The 13053-nt window shown below is 35.5% G+C and overlaps 1 long non-coding RNA gene across 1 annotated transcript; it reads right to left on the bottom strand.

Annotated features, from left to right (window-relative positions):
* Positions 1–7877: 7877 nt before the first annotated feature.
* Positions 7878–11237, bottom strand: LOC131016686 (uncharacterized). The gene is made up of 3 exons (XR_009099185.1): positions 10623–11237; positions 8702–8768; positions 7878–8098 (listed from the first exon to the last, which is right to left on the bottom strand). It is a non-coding gene; the product is annotated as an uncharacterized LOC131016686 (long non-coding RNA).
* Positions 11238–13053: the final 1816 nt, after the last annotated feature.

The following is a 13053-nucleotide window of genomic DNA, read 5'->3' as shown; positions in this document are numbered from 1 at the left end:
GAAATAGCACAGAGACTATCTCTATCAACATCATCAGGAAGTACGGAATCACATCAAGGTCAGGGGGAAGAAGCTGATCCACATCAGAGAACAAAAGGAGACCCTTAAAGAAAGATACGACATAAGTGCAGATATTTATCTCATCAGTCAAACTCTGACCCCTCCCAATCAGAAATAACATGAATCCTGGTCTTCATTCTCTTCTGCTTCACCCTTGGAAGAACCTAGAATTCCTCTCACCCTCAGTGATCTATCTGATAGCCGCCTTCTGTTTCTAGAAATCAGCCTCCATACATGAACAGAGCACATAGCCAATTGCGCAGTGCTAACAGCTTCCTCGGCCTGTCTCAATCTATCAAAAATATTGTTAAACACCGTACGGTTCCAGCATTTGAGAAAGTGTTTAGCCCGAGATAGTTTGAGCTGCAAGTATATCGTATAGTGGTGTTGTGTTTAGGACCTTTAGATTTTAGGTAAAACTATAAGGATTAACATTTAAGGAAAATAAATTAAATAATTAATTGAATCAAATTTAAAATTTTGGCCCAGATTCGATTTTGAAGAACTATGCTTACTCCTCATCAATTATATTTTTAACTATACAAATATTTAAAAAAATATTGAACTATTAATCTTTTTTTTTAATCTATTTTAAGCTCTGTATATTTTTAAGTTTCAAAAAATTAATGTGACTCGCAAAATTCCACAAAATTATTTAATTATTTAACAATCCATCCATTTACCACAACACCAAAAAGTCATATCCTCACACACGATTTATTTTTAGTCAAATGAATAATTGAACTGCGTCTGAGTACGTGTGTATATGTGGGAAAGTAATTTGGACGAATAATATAGGCGATATATTTAATTTTAAAATAAATACTATTACTTTAAACTTTAAATTATTCGTATTATCAATTATTTAAAATTATATAAAAAAATTAAAATCATAAACTTGTATCATTTTTTGCCATGTAGGTTTTTTTTTTAAAAGAATAATTCTAAATTGGCTGCACGCCACGTCAATTTTTCGAAGCCAATAAATAAATAAAGTGTATAATAAATACAAAGTTGATAGTTCATTATTTTTCAAAAAAAAAATTGATAGTGCAAGATATAATGGAGAATATGGAAATAAATTAGAATTTAAAATAATATTTATCATTAAATTAAATATATATAGTGTATATTGTTCGTCAAAATTAGTTTCACACATATACATGCCTACTCGACGCAGTTCAATTATTCGTTTCACAAAAAGAAAAAAGAAAAAAATCGTGAGCGTGGATATGAGTCTTTTTGGTATTGTGGTAAATGGATGGATTATTAAATAATTTCGGTTTCAATAATTAGTGAGAGTAGTGTTGTTCAAGTAGTACACGCCTCTTGAATCTTGATGGGCGATATTTGATGGCTTCTAAATAATCGTACTCGTAGATATGACTCTTTTTAGATTTTTCTCTTTTTTTGAAAAGTGGGATTGCTTTTCTATAATGCTTGGTGCTTATTGATTGGTGATGCTAATAATATATACTCTCCTCTCAACTGAAATATTTTCATTTATTTCTTTTTTCGTTCGTCTTCAAAATAATTTTTAATTTATTTTATAAATAATTATTTTTCTTTAAAAAAAAGAAAACTTTATATTAAATCATGATGCACAATATCTATTAGTCAGAACGAAATATCTATTTTTCAAATCATTACATCATTCGACCAAATAGCGAAATTCGCAGGACAATGGACCGTCCTATTGACTTCCCTACGGCTATGATTCTATGAGCATGACAAAAATTAAGAACTTATTATTATTTTTATAATCTTTATATATTTACACATATTATTACTAATGAACCCATTTATTTTTATTTTTATTAATTTATTAGTGACTATCATCACTTTTTTCTAATTTATGGGATCTTTTCTCCACTTATTAAATACATAATTATTTTTTATTAAAATTCGTACCGACTTTCCTTCAAAAAATATTTGAGGGATGAAGATAATTATTAATCGAGTTTTTATTAAAAGAAAAAAGGAAAAAACCTAGAAACCCTTGAGAGCACAGAGAAGCTCACTAAGGACCGAGCCTCGTTAAAACCCCTTTAAAGAAAACCCAAAGGGAAAAACCTTAAAGGGGAAAAAGAGTACCCGTCTAAAGACAAACAAACGCGAAACCAGAGAACAAAAAAAGTCAAAAAGGAGGGAGAGACTTCGGAAACTCCGGCCTAACCATCGTCCCCAAGCCTCCCCGGACACCTTCCTGACCCTGAAGAGCAAAGCCAACAGCGAACAAACAAAGAATAAAACCAGACGCCAGCAGGAGACCCGCTTCCAAGGGCGAACCCAGCAAGAAAGCACATCACCGACCAAAGCTGCTTTCCGCGAAAGCGAGAGCCGACCATATCCCATCAACAAGGGACATGACGTACCAAAGGGATCCGACCTCCCTGACCCCAGCCTCTAGCGCACCAGAAAACTGAAAAAAGAGTCAGAGAGACACCCCTGCCCATCCACCACAGCACACCATAACCACCGCACCCAGCAGAACACGAAAAGAAAACTCTAACGAGCAAGTCTAACATGGCTATGAGTAGACATATCACGAGAAACCGCAAGCTTGATTTCATCAATAGCAAACGGCCACCAGCCCTCCTGCCTATTTCCATTAGCCATAATATCCGCAGGCTGATTGCCCTCTCTATAAATATGGGTAACCATCAGCTGGAAGTCCCGTAAAATCCGAAGAATGTGTTTCCAAGAATTCATGAAGCGCCACGGAACATTAGTTGTTCTGGATTCCAAGAGATGAATAACATACATTGAGTCCGACTCAACCCAAAGATAGTGCCAACCACGATCATGGGCAATGTTGATGGCAGTAATGACTGCGAGCAGTTCAGCCTCAAAGGCGAACCCAGTTCCACCCTTAATATGATAGCAGCCTCGCACCCTAGACCACTGATCCCTAAAAACACCACCAGCAGCAATCAAACCTGGTGCCCCATTAGCAGAGCCATCCGTGTTGACCTTGATCCAATGCAAAACCGGAGGCCACCAATGTACCTCTATCATGCGAGGAGGAGGCATAGCGCGACACTTGACACCCAAATTGCGGGTGATTAGATAATCACCCCAAGTATTGCTGACCGTGCCAAGCTTCGGGAAATTGACCTCGAGTTCAATGAAGAAGGATTTGACAAACGTGAGAATAGTTTGAGCTCTAAACTCACGATCCTCAAAAATCACAGCATTCCGACTCTCCCAAATTTTCCACAAAAGAGTGATAATACCAGCTTTCCAGAAGGCCAGAATCTGCGAGCTAAAGTGATTATTCCAAGCCAAGACCAAAAAAGAGAGAATATCAAAAGATTCGATAAAAACCTCTTTGCCAAACCAAGAAAGAAAAGTCACCCACAACGGCTTAGTCATAGAGCAGCTCCACAGAATATGTGAAATGGATTCCGAATCCCTAAGGCACAAAGGGCAACCATTTGAGGGATGAAGATAATAAATAAGAAAGTAAGGGAAAATAATAGTTCTACCTTTTTTTTCGAATCAACAATAGCTCTACCTTTTTTTTTGATAAATTAACAATATTAAATAAAGAAATTGAAAAATCACGCCACAGAAAACTCGAATCCAATACCTTTGACTTTAGACATTAACCCCTTACCGCGTGATCAGAAATACTTTTTTAGTTCTTTTCCATTTAAGTACCATAGCGTATAAGATCAGTTGATAGGTCAACACAAATATATTAAGATGATGTTTCTATACGTACACGCCTAGTATAATTAAGCATTTGTTGGTGCAAATTAATTCCACGTGAGTCCTCGTATTAATGCTTAATTTTCTCCTCTTCTTAAGTATGTGAAATAATATTCCTCCTACACTATATTCTGTCTAAGTGCTTTACAAGTGTAGAGATTTAAGATTGTCAACTAAAAAGCACTTGGTACCGTAACACTTTACAATACTTTATGCTTCAATAAATAATCCACGCTCTATTATGTTTTTGAAGTAATAGTATTAATTAAACTAAAAAAAGAAGTGTAACACTATTAATTAATATCTGACTAAACCCTATATTTGTGCGCGCGCTGAGCGATGATATTTTGATTTTTAGAGACATGAGATTCAAATTGATGAATATGTTAACGTGAAATCTCCACAGTCCCCTTTTCTTCCATTCAAAAAATTAAATCATTTTCTTGTCTTTTTGCTATTGGTTGAAGAAGTTGAATATGTATTTCTCCGTTATAAAAAATAATTACTATAATTTTTTTTGGAATTTCTACAAAAAATACACCTACTTAATATAAACATTAATTACCCCACGGAAAATCAATATATATCCCTATATCAACTTATTTAAAAATTATTAATTAATATTTAATATTATAATTTGTACCAAAAATACCAACAGACAAAACAAAAAAATACTAAGTAATTTGGTACTTTTGGCACTAATGTTATAATTTGTGCCAAAAATACCAAATTACTTAGAACTTCAATAAATGAGAATATTAGTGTCAAAAGTACCAACAAAAATTAAAAATAAATCAAGTAATTTGGTACTTTTGGCAAAAATGACAATATTAGTACCGAAAGTATCAAATTATTTGGTATTTTTTTGTTCTAAGTAATTTGGTACTTTTGACACAAATTATAACATTAGTGCCAAAAGTACCACCCGAACCGCGCCCAACCCGATCCGATTTGCCCAAATTAAGGGCAAAGCAGTCCGAAATTGCAAAAAATGGCCAAAATTTGTGTTTTTAAGATGGAGGGCCAAATATTGAATGTTGAATTTTAAGAAATTGAATAGTAAAAATGAGATAAAATGAAAATGGGAAAATTAAAGCCCCTTAGACCATCTTTATTCATGACCTTTGAAATCGGTTATAGGAGGCCATCATATAAGACAAAAAAAATTAAATAATAAAAAATAGAAGTAATGATTTGGTGGAATAATCGGTTATGAAAAAAGGTTGCAGACCAACCCATTTCACAACCACTTCTATCAAATAAGAAAGTGCCACTTGGCATTTTTTAATTAAAAGATATATGAATAATTAATAAAAAAAGAAAATATGTTTAGGTTGGAGTGAGTTATTGATAAAATATAAAAGTTGTAGTATTATAGGTTGTATATGTGGAAGAAAGAGAAATATTTTTTTATTAAAAAGTTGGATTGTTATAGATTGTTGATAAATATAGTCTTATAAGTCAATCCACTGGAGAAGGGGCTCTAAGGTGAGAACCACTAATTAAAATCCCTTTTTTAGAGCCCCACATTAAAGATGCTCCAAGTTCAGTTAATTTTGAAATATATTAAAATTTGAGATAATAGGATCAAATAGCCCTATTCAACATACAACATCAAATTTTGTCCACCATTTGAAAAAACATAAATTTTGGCCATTTTTTGTATGTCATGACTATTCTACCATTCTGTCTCTCTCCTCTCTCTTTCTCATCTCGGCTGCCACTCTCTTCTCTCTCTTTCTCATCTCCCTCTCTCTCTCTCCAGCGGCGCCGAGCTAGAAGAATTCGTCGGAGCTCTCGCGGCTTGGGCAGACTTCATCGGAGTAGAGGATGAGGCGGCGGCGGTGGAGGAGATCCGATCCTCTGAAATCGGCGGCATGGAGGAGGTCGGTCAGGTGGCGGAGGATGAGACGGCGGCGAACGCAGATCTGAACTGATAAGGCGGCGGTGGATCTGATCTGATGAGGCGGCGGCGGTGGATCTGATCTGATCGTTGCACCGCCTCCTCCATCGGCAGATCTGGTCTTCGCCTCCTTCGATTTCAGCCATCGACAGATCTGATCTGATCTGTGCTGCACTTATGGCACTATTAGTGCCATAAGTGCCATAAGTGCACACTTCCCCCTAGGGTTTAGATATTCCATTTAGGATTTAGATTATCCATTTGGGGTTTAGATGTTTCATTTAGGGTCTAGATTATCCATTTAGGGTTTAGATGTTCCATTTAGGGTTTAAATGATGTTGTTTCTGTATTTGTGTTGCACGTATGACACTTATGGCACTATTAGTGCCATAAGTGTCCAAATGATCATTTTACTTAGTTTTATTTTGAATTTCCGTTGGCACTTATGGCACTAATAGTGCCATAAGTGCCAAGATGACTATTTTACTTTGGTTTTATTTTGGATTTCCGATGGCACTTATGGCACTAATAGTGCCATAAGTATTAGTGCCATAAGTGCCATCGGAAATCCAAAATAAAACCAAAGTAAAATCTTGGCACTTATGGAACTAATAGTGCCATAAGTGCCTAACCCGACCCGGCACGCGACCCGCGTGCCTGATCCTACCTGGTCCGCTTCATTAAGGGTAAAAACGTCCAAATCAATATAAATGGCCAAAATTTGTATTTTTTCAATGTGTGGCCATAAATTGTGTTTTATGCTTCATTTTGACTACTTCAAAATTTTACTCTTAAAATTTAATAATTAATTAGATACAAATATCATAATTTAATACTTTCTCTATTCTACAATTTTTCTACTTTATTAGACCCAATACAATATAAAATAAAATTTTCAATTATCCAATAATATATTGCCAAGTTTCAAATGATCATAATAAAGTTGTTGCTTGAGTGGGTCCGTCATCTAATTATACAACCATTGACAAAGTGCTCATTTTTAAAATTTTAATTTGTTCTCGGTTATTAATAAAAGTAGTCTCAATGTGGTGTAATTTGAATGGCACGAGTCATATGAAAAGTGTTGGAAGATCTATATGAAATGGAAAAACTCATCAAATTAAGTTAATTTGTTAGATAATTAATAATTGATTCTTTAAGATGAATTTTTTGTAAATATTATATGAATATGAATAAAAATATAAGGAAATGTTATAAAATGGAAAAAATTATACTTATTGTGGATGAACAAAAATGACAAAAAGATCATATTATAAGAGCATCCACAGTGAGCTTACTTGATAGTAGGGGACCACATTGAGTAAATGATGCCACAGTGGGGTTACTTGATAGCTTACTTGATTTTTTTTAGTTTTGATTTTTATGCTTTTCATTTAAATTTAATTGCCCAAATTTAAATAATAAAATTTAATTCAAATTTAAATTGCATTAATTTTAAAATCCTAAAAATTACTCCCTCCGTCCCAGCTTTTAGTATCCAACTTTTCTTTTTTGGCCGTCCCACATTTTAGTATCCATTTCTATTTTTGGTAAAAGTAGGTGGGGCCCTTACTCCACTTTAATTATTTTAACTCTCACATAAAATGTGAGACCCTTATTCCACTCACAACACATCAATCACTTTATTAAAACTTGTGCTGTTCTCAACTGGATACCAAAAGCCGGGACGGATGGAGTACAATTTTTTTTTACATAAAACTTAATTAAATAAAAATAATTCCTAAAATAACTATTCCGGTCCTAGAGGTCCGGAACGTGCCCAAACATGCTCCATCAAATCATGTTGGAGCATAGCATGCATCTGCCTGTCTCGGAGAAGTGTATCTCTTTGCACGTATTCTTCGAAGGAAATCGGGGTTGCTCCAGCACTCTCCGTCGAGTCACTGCTAGACGCCCCGTGTCCTGCGTCGTCATCTCTCCAATTGGTAACCGCTTCACATTCGTGCTCCACAATCATGTTGTGGAGAATGATGCAACACATCATGATGTCCTTGAGATGCTCCACTCTGTCACAGCCCGCCCTAACTAGGGATAGTTAGACCGAGTGATCCACGACTAGGGATGGGGTTAAAGAAGAAGGGGAAGAAAAGGGGCGTTATTTATAGCCGTAAAACTTACTCATCTTAATAAAACTCGTCATTTTTATTCATTAATACTCAATTGAAAACAATCTATGAAAGACAGCATAAAACTTAATTAATATCATTAATCAAGTTATACATCATATGAAACCATTCTCTTAAGACTCAAAGTATGACATAACATACTATAACATCAACAACATCTTGCAGCGGAAAGTAGCTAGACATATGTATGAAGACATATTCTAGACAGGTTAACTATTTATTAACAACCCTGGAGACTCCGCTCATTGCAGCACCATCATCACATCAGCTCAACCTGCACATTTAGAAAACATATGCAGGGCTGAGTACAAAAGCACTCAGTGGGCACGTATACCTAGGTATAAAAATACATGCTTTAAAACTGTAAATTGTCATGCCATCATAAACAGTACAGCAAGGGAGTTTTTCGCTAAAAAGGCCCAAGCTTACTAAGTTCATTTGTGATTCTTAAAGTTCGTCTGATCAGACTAAGTTCTTTTGTAATCTATCATATCTGAAACTGTGTGCCGGAGAGGTGGCCACCTCTCACGGTCACTTGACCGGCCAACCCGCTAGATGACTCACGGTCACTGGTGTACACTAGTCCTGGCAGGATAGCTATCAACTGCTCAGGACCCGAATTCGATTGCATCATTGGCAAAGCCAAAACAGATAGATATCATACTAAAATTTAAACATTTTATGGCAAGACAATACTTGAAATAACTTTAACTCAAATATTTTGTCATGAAATAACTTGCTCAAAGGTAGCATTAAACTCGTTTGATAGATATATAAAACTGAAATTAACAGTTAAATCATCTCATGCATTCATTCGTATAAGAGGCCTACGACACGCAGGGGATCTCTATATACGTATAGTAAAAGTAATGCCCACCTCGTTGTGTCTCTGTATCAATGAGTAACGTCACTCTCTCCCTCAAGTCGTTACTTCCCAACAGGACCTTCATCGTTATGAAGAATTGGTGAGAAGTTATAAAAGAAACCTCGATTAATAATCTAATTTCTTTTATGAAACATTAGTATCTCTAATGTTCATCTCTCCTGATTGTTAATCAATATAACAATTATTATCTCTCGTCATTACTCATTAATTATAACATCCTTATGTTATAATTAGCAGCGCTTCAATTAAAAGAAATATTTAACACATCGAAAAGTCCACTTTCTTAGCAGATCTATTCGCTCTCATCTCGTCTAATTAACCAATTAGAAAGTTAAACTTTCCATTAGGCATGTATTTGAGTCACGGGTCAACAAGAATCGACTATGCTCAAATTCTAATTTCACTAAAAATTTCGGCATGACCTATTCATATATAATGTCAGCCACGAGATTTCAACGCGTGAATCTCACTACGTGAACTCGTCTCTCGACTCAAAACTTAACATCTTGACATCTTTTCAACGCAACCCAAACAATTCAAAATCATCAAAACTCTTTATCAGTAAACTATCATTTATACTCGACACCAATTGTTCGAGTGTCAGATACCAACATTTATGTGCGTTAATCATAACTCTCACAACTCACACCATTTAGTCATATCGTATCATCCATCAAAACAAATATAATCAAGTTATTTTCTAGAAAGTTTTGCTGTTTTTGTGTCATCTTTAAAACTTCATAACAACTAACTCAATCATCATAAACTCTCATACCAATTGATCTAAAAAACTTCATGAAGTGTAGTTCACTCTAAAAATGGTAGTTAACCAAAAAGGTTAAAGATTTTTGGAGATATTGCTCTTTTAGTGCAGGCTGTCAATGATTGACAGTTTCTGCCAATTTTGTTTAGGCCATTAGAAACCAAGGCGAACCTTAATAAAATTCCATCAAATTTAATCAGCCAAAACTAAAGGTATCCTTGAAGATTTGGTTAAAATTTCACAAGAGAAAACGTTCATATGATCTGCCAAATAAACAATGAAACTCATACACTTTTACTGTTGGACAAATATGACAGCAGAACAGGGCATTTTTTGAAATAATAAACTGCTCTGTTTCAGAGATCATAAAAATCGAAATCTTATGTTTTTAGAAAAGTATTGAAGTCTAGTTTCGTTTAAAAAAAACGGTGATGCAAAATCCTTCATGGATTAATAGATATAAACGTTTTTGTGAAGTCTACCAACAGTTAACAGATTCTGTCAAGGATTTTTCAAAATATCTTTAAAATAGCAAACATCATCCAAAAGACATGAAATCTTGCAGCGACGAAATACACATATCATAGATAAACATACTAAAATTTCAGAGCCATCAAGCAATGAAAACTCATCGAAACATAAGCTTGAAACTGCTGTAAAATTTTGACAGAATTCCAGTTTTAATTTCGTTCAACAATTATCATCCATAAATTGTAAATCAATTAGCATGCTCATGTGATATCGTAGAACACATATACGCAATAATATTCATTATGCAAGGTCCCAAACTTCACGAATTTAAATAATCATACTCTAAAAACTTATACAATTTTCGTGCTTGGAAAAATACGAATTTAATATATATCGATTCTAGCATACCCCTAAGCACAAATATCAAGTCAAAACGATCAAACAAAAATCGAAAGACAAGCTAATATGTGAAAAACGGGGCTGCCCTCATGGGTTTCATAGCTACGGTCCGTTCCGTTCTTACTCCCTTCATTAAACATGCTCAACATCTACCCAAGAACAACATACTAAAATTTCACGACGATCCGACGTCGTTTCAAAATAAAGTCGAGAATCGACGTTTTTCGACGTCGACGAAAATCGAAAAGAAAACCATCAAAACGTAGGTAGAGATCTTACCTACTTAGATACGTGATCGAAAAGATGATCGGCGCTCGTCTCGGTGCTCAAATCGGAAGTCAAAAGCTTGAGCTCAAGCTAAAATGAAAATGGCGTGAAGTGTGTGTGTGTTTTAGGTGTTGTGTGTGTGAATGTGTTTGTTGTTGTGTGAGTTGGCTGATATAGCCGTGTAATAAATGTGAGTGGGTGGGTTTGGTTGGTTGGGGGGTGGTTTGGGGTAGGGTAGGTTTAGATATTTAGGATATTAACCCGTTAGTCGTTAAATATCTCGTTTCGTCTCGTTTTAACGACTAACTACCCATACTCTTCGTTACTCGCCCTCTCAACCTCTACTCACTTTCATTGCACTCGTAATTCTATATAAATAAAGAAAACGCAAGCTCGTTCTCGAAATTCTGATAAACGAGCTCATTTCGTTTATCGAGAAATCCTGATTTACTATTCACTCGTCGTCCAAAAATAAAAACTTTCATTATTGGACTCGTATCGAAAAACTAAGAATATTTCTCGACGACGTGCACATAAGATTTTGAAAGTCGACAAAAAGACGAAATAGCAGTATTTTACTATTCATCGTCAAAAAGTCAAAATTTTGAAAAACGTCTTAACGGACTCAGATCTCACTTCCGAGTTCATCATTCTCATTCATCGAAAGAACATCTCAACATCTTAAAAAAAATAACAAGAAAACTTCATATAACTCCTCATCTCTTTACAAAGTAAATCAAACAAGGGATCTAAACCCTAATTACTCAAACTCAAGAAATTAAACACGTCATCAAAAGCCCGGGTATTACATACCCTCCCCCTTAAAATAAATTTTGTCCCGAAATTTGTACCTCTTGTAAATGTTTCGGGTACTTCTCTCACATCTTATCCTCAAGCTCTCTTTCCACTTCTTTCTAACTATCATATCTCCATTGGACCTTATCCAATGCAATCGACTTATTACTCAATTGCCGAATTTTATGATCTAGCATCATCTGAGGTCTCTCTTCATAACTCAAGTCTGGTTCTAAGATCATTTCTTCTTAGTAAACCACATGGTTTGGGTCGAAAATATATATCCTCTCAATTGTGACACGTGAAACGCGTTATGCACATTTCCAAAGCTAGGTGGCAAAGCCAACCTATACGCTATTGGACCTATCTTTTGCAATGTCTCGTAAGGACTTATAACTTTGGGTCTAAGCTGTCCTTTAACTCCAAATCTATTCATCCCCTTTGAGGGTGAAACCTTCAAGAAAACTTTGTCTCCTATCTCGAAACTTTGTCTCACATCTTATAGGCAAACTCAATTAGTGGCAACACATTCTCCCGATTTACTCCTCTATCAAGGATAGTAGTTCTTATCATATCTTCTATCGCCTGCTATGCTAAAATTCATCCTTGTACCCAACTCTTTCTGTAACTCATCCAAAAATGTGATGAAATTTATTTATTTTCTCTTTCTGAGGTGATCTACACCGGTACTCAATGCAATCTTATAATCTCACGAACGTACAATTGTGCTAACTTATCTGGTCCATACGCGATTAGGATCGGTAAGAAATGTGCAGATTTTGTTAGTCGATCTACAATCACCCAAATTGCTGTATTTCCTCTTTGACTTTTGGGTAAAGCTGTCACAAAATCCATCGCTATGTGATCCCATTTCCACTCGGGAATCTCCAACGGTTTTAACTTCTCATATGGTCGTTGGTGTAATGCTTTCACTTGCTGACAAGCTAAGCATCGCTCTACAAACGAAGCTATGTCTCATTTCATTCCGTCCCACAAAAATCTATTTTTTGTACAACCTGATACATCTTTGTGCCTCCTGGGTGGGCGGTGTAAGGCGTGTCATGAGTCTCACTCATGACCGTATTCTTAAGTTCATCATCGCGGGGAATGCATCTTCTCCCCTTAAATAAGATAGCATTGTCTGATTTTTTTTTTGTAACTCTTGAGATCTCTTGCTCTTATCCTTTCTCGTAACTTGTTCATTGTCTCATCTTTCCTTGTGCTTCAATCACCATTTTCCTCAAACTAGGCATCGTCGCAACAATACTTGCTATCGTCCCTGGTGGTTTTATCATCTCTATCCTCATCTTGTCAAAGTCCTTTATAAGCTCATCCTCTCTCGTGAGAAGACATCCTAACTTTGACGAGACCTTTCGGCTCAATGCATCGGCTACTACATTGGCCTTGCCAGGGTGATAGTTAATGTCGCAGTTAACATCCTTTACTAATTCGAGCCATCTCATTTGCCTCATGTTAATATCCTTATGCTGGAAAAAGTATTTCAAAGTTTTGTGGTCCGTGAAAATCTCACATCTAACTCCGTAGAGATGATGTCTCCAAATTTTCAGGGCATGCACAACGGCTGCAAGCTCTAAATCATGCATTGGATAATTTATCTCGTGGGATCTAAGTTGTCGTGATGCATAGA

The sequence above is a fragment of the Salvia miltiorrhiza genome, chromosome 3, assembly GCF_028751815.1.
Source record: "Salvia miltiorrhiza cultivar Shanhuang (shh) chromosome 3, IMPLAD_Smil_shh, whole genome shotgun sequence".
Lineage (NCBI taxonomy): Eukaryota > Viridiplantae > Streptophyta > Magnoliopsida > Lamiales > Lamiaceae > Salvia > Salvia miltiorrhiza.
Note: the sequence above shows the minus strand (reverse complement) of the source record. Positions and strands in the feature narration are given on the sequence as shown.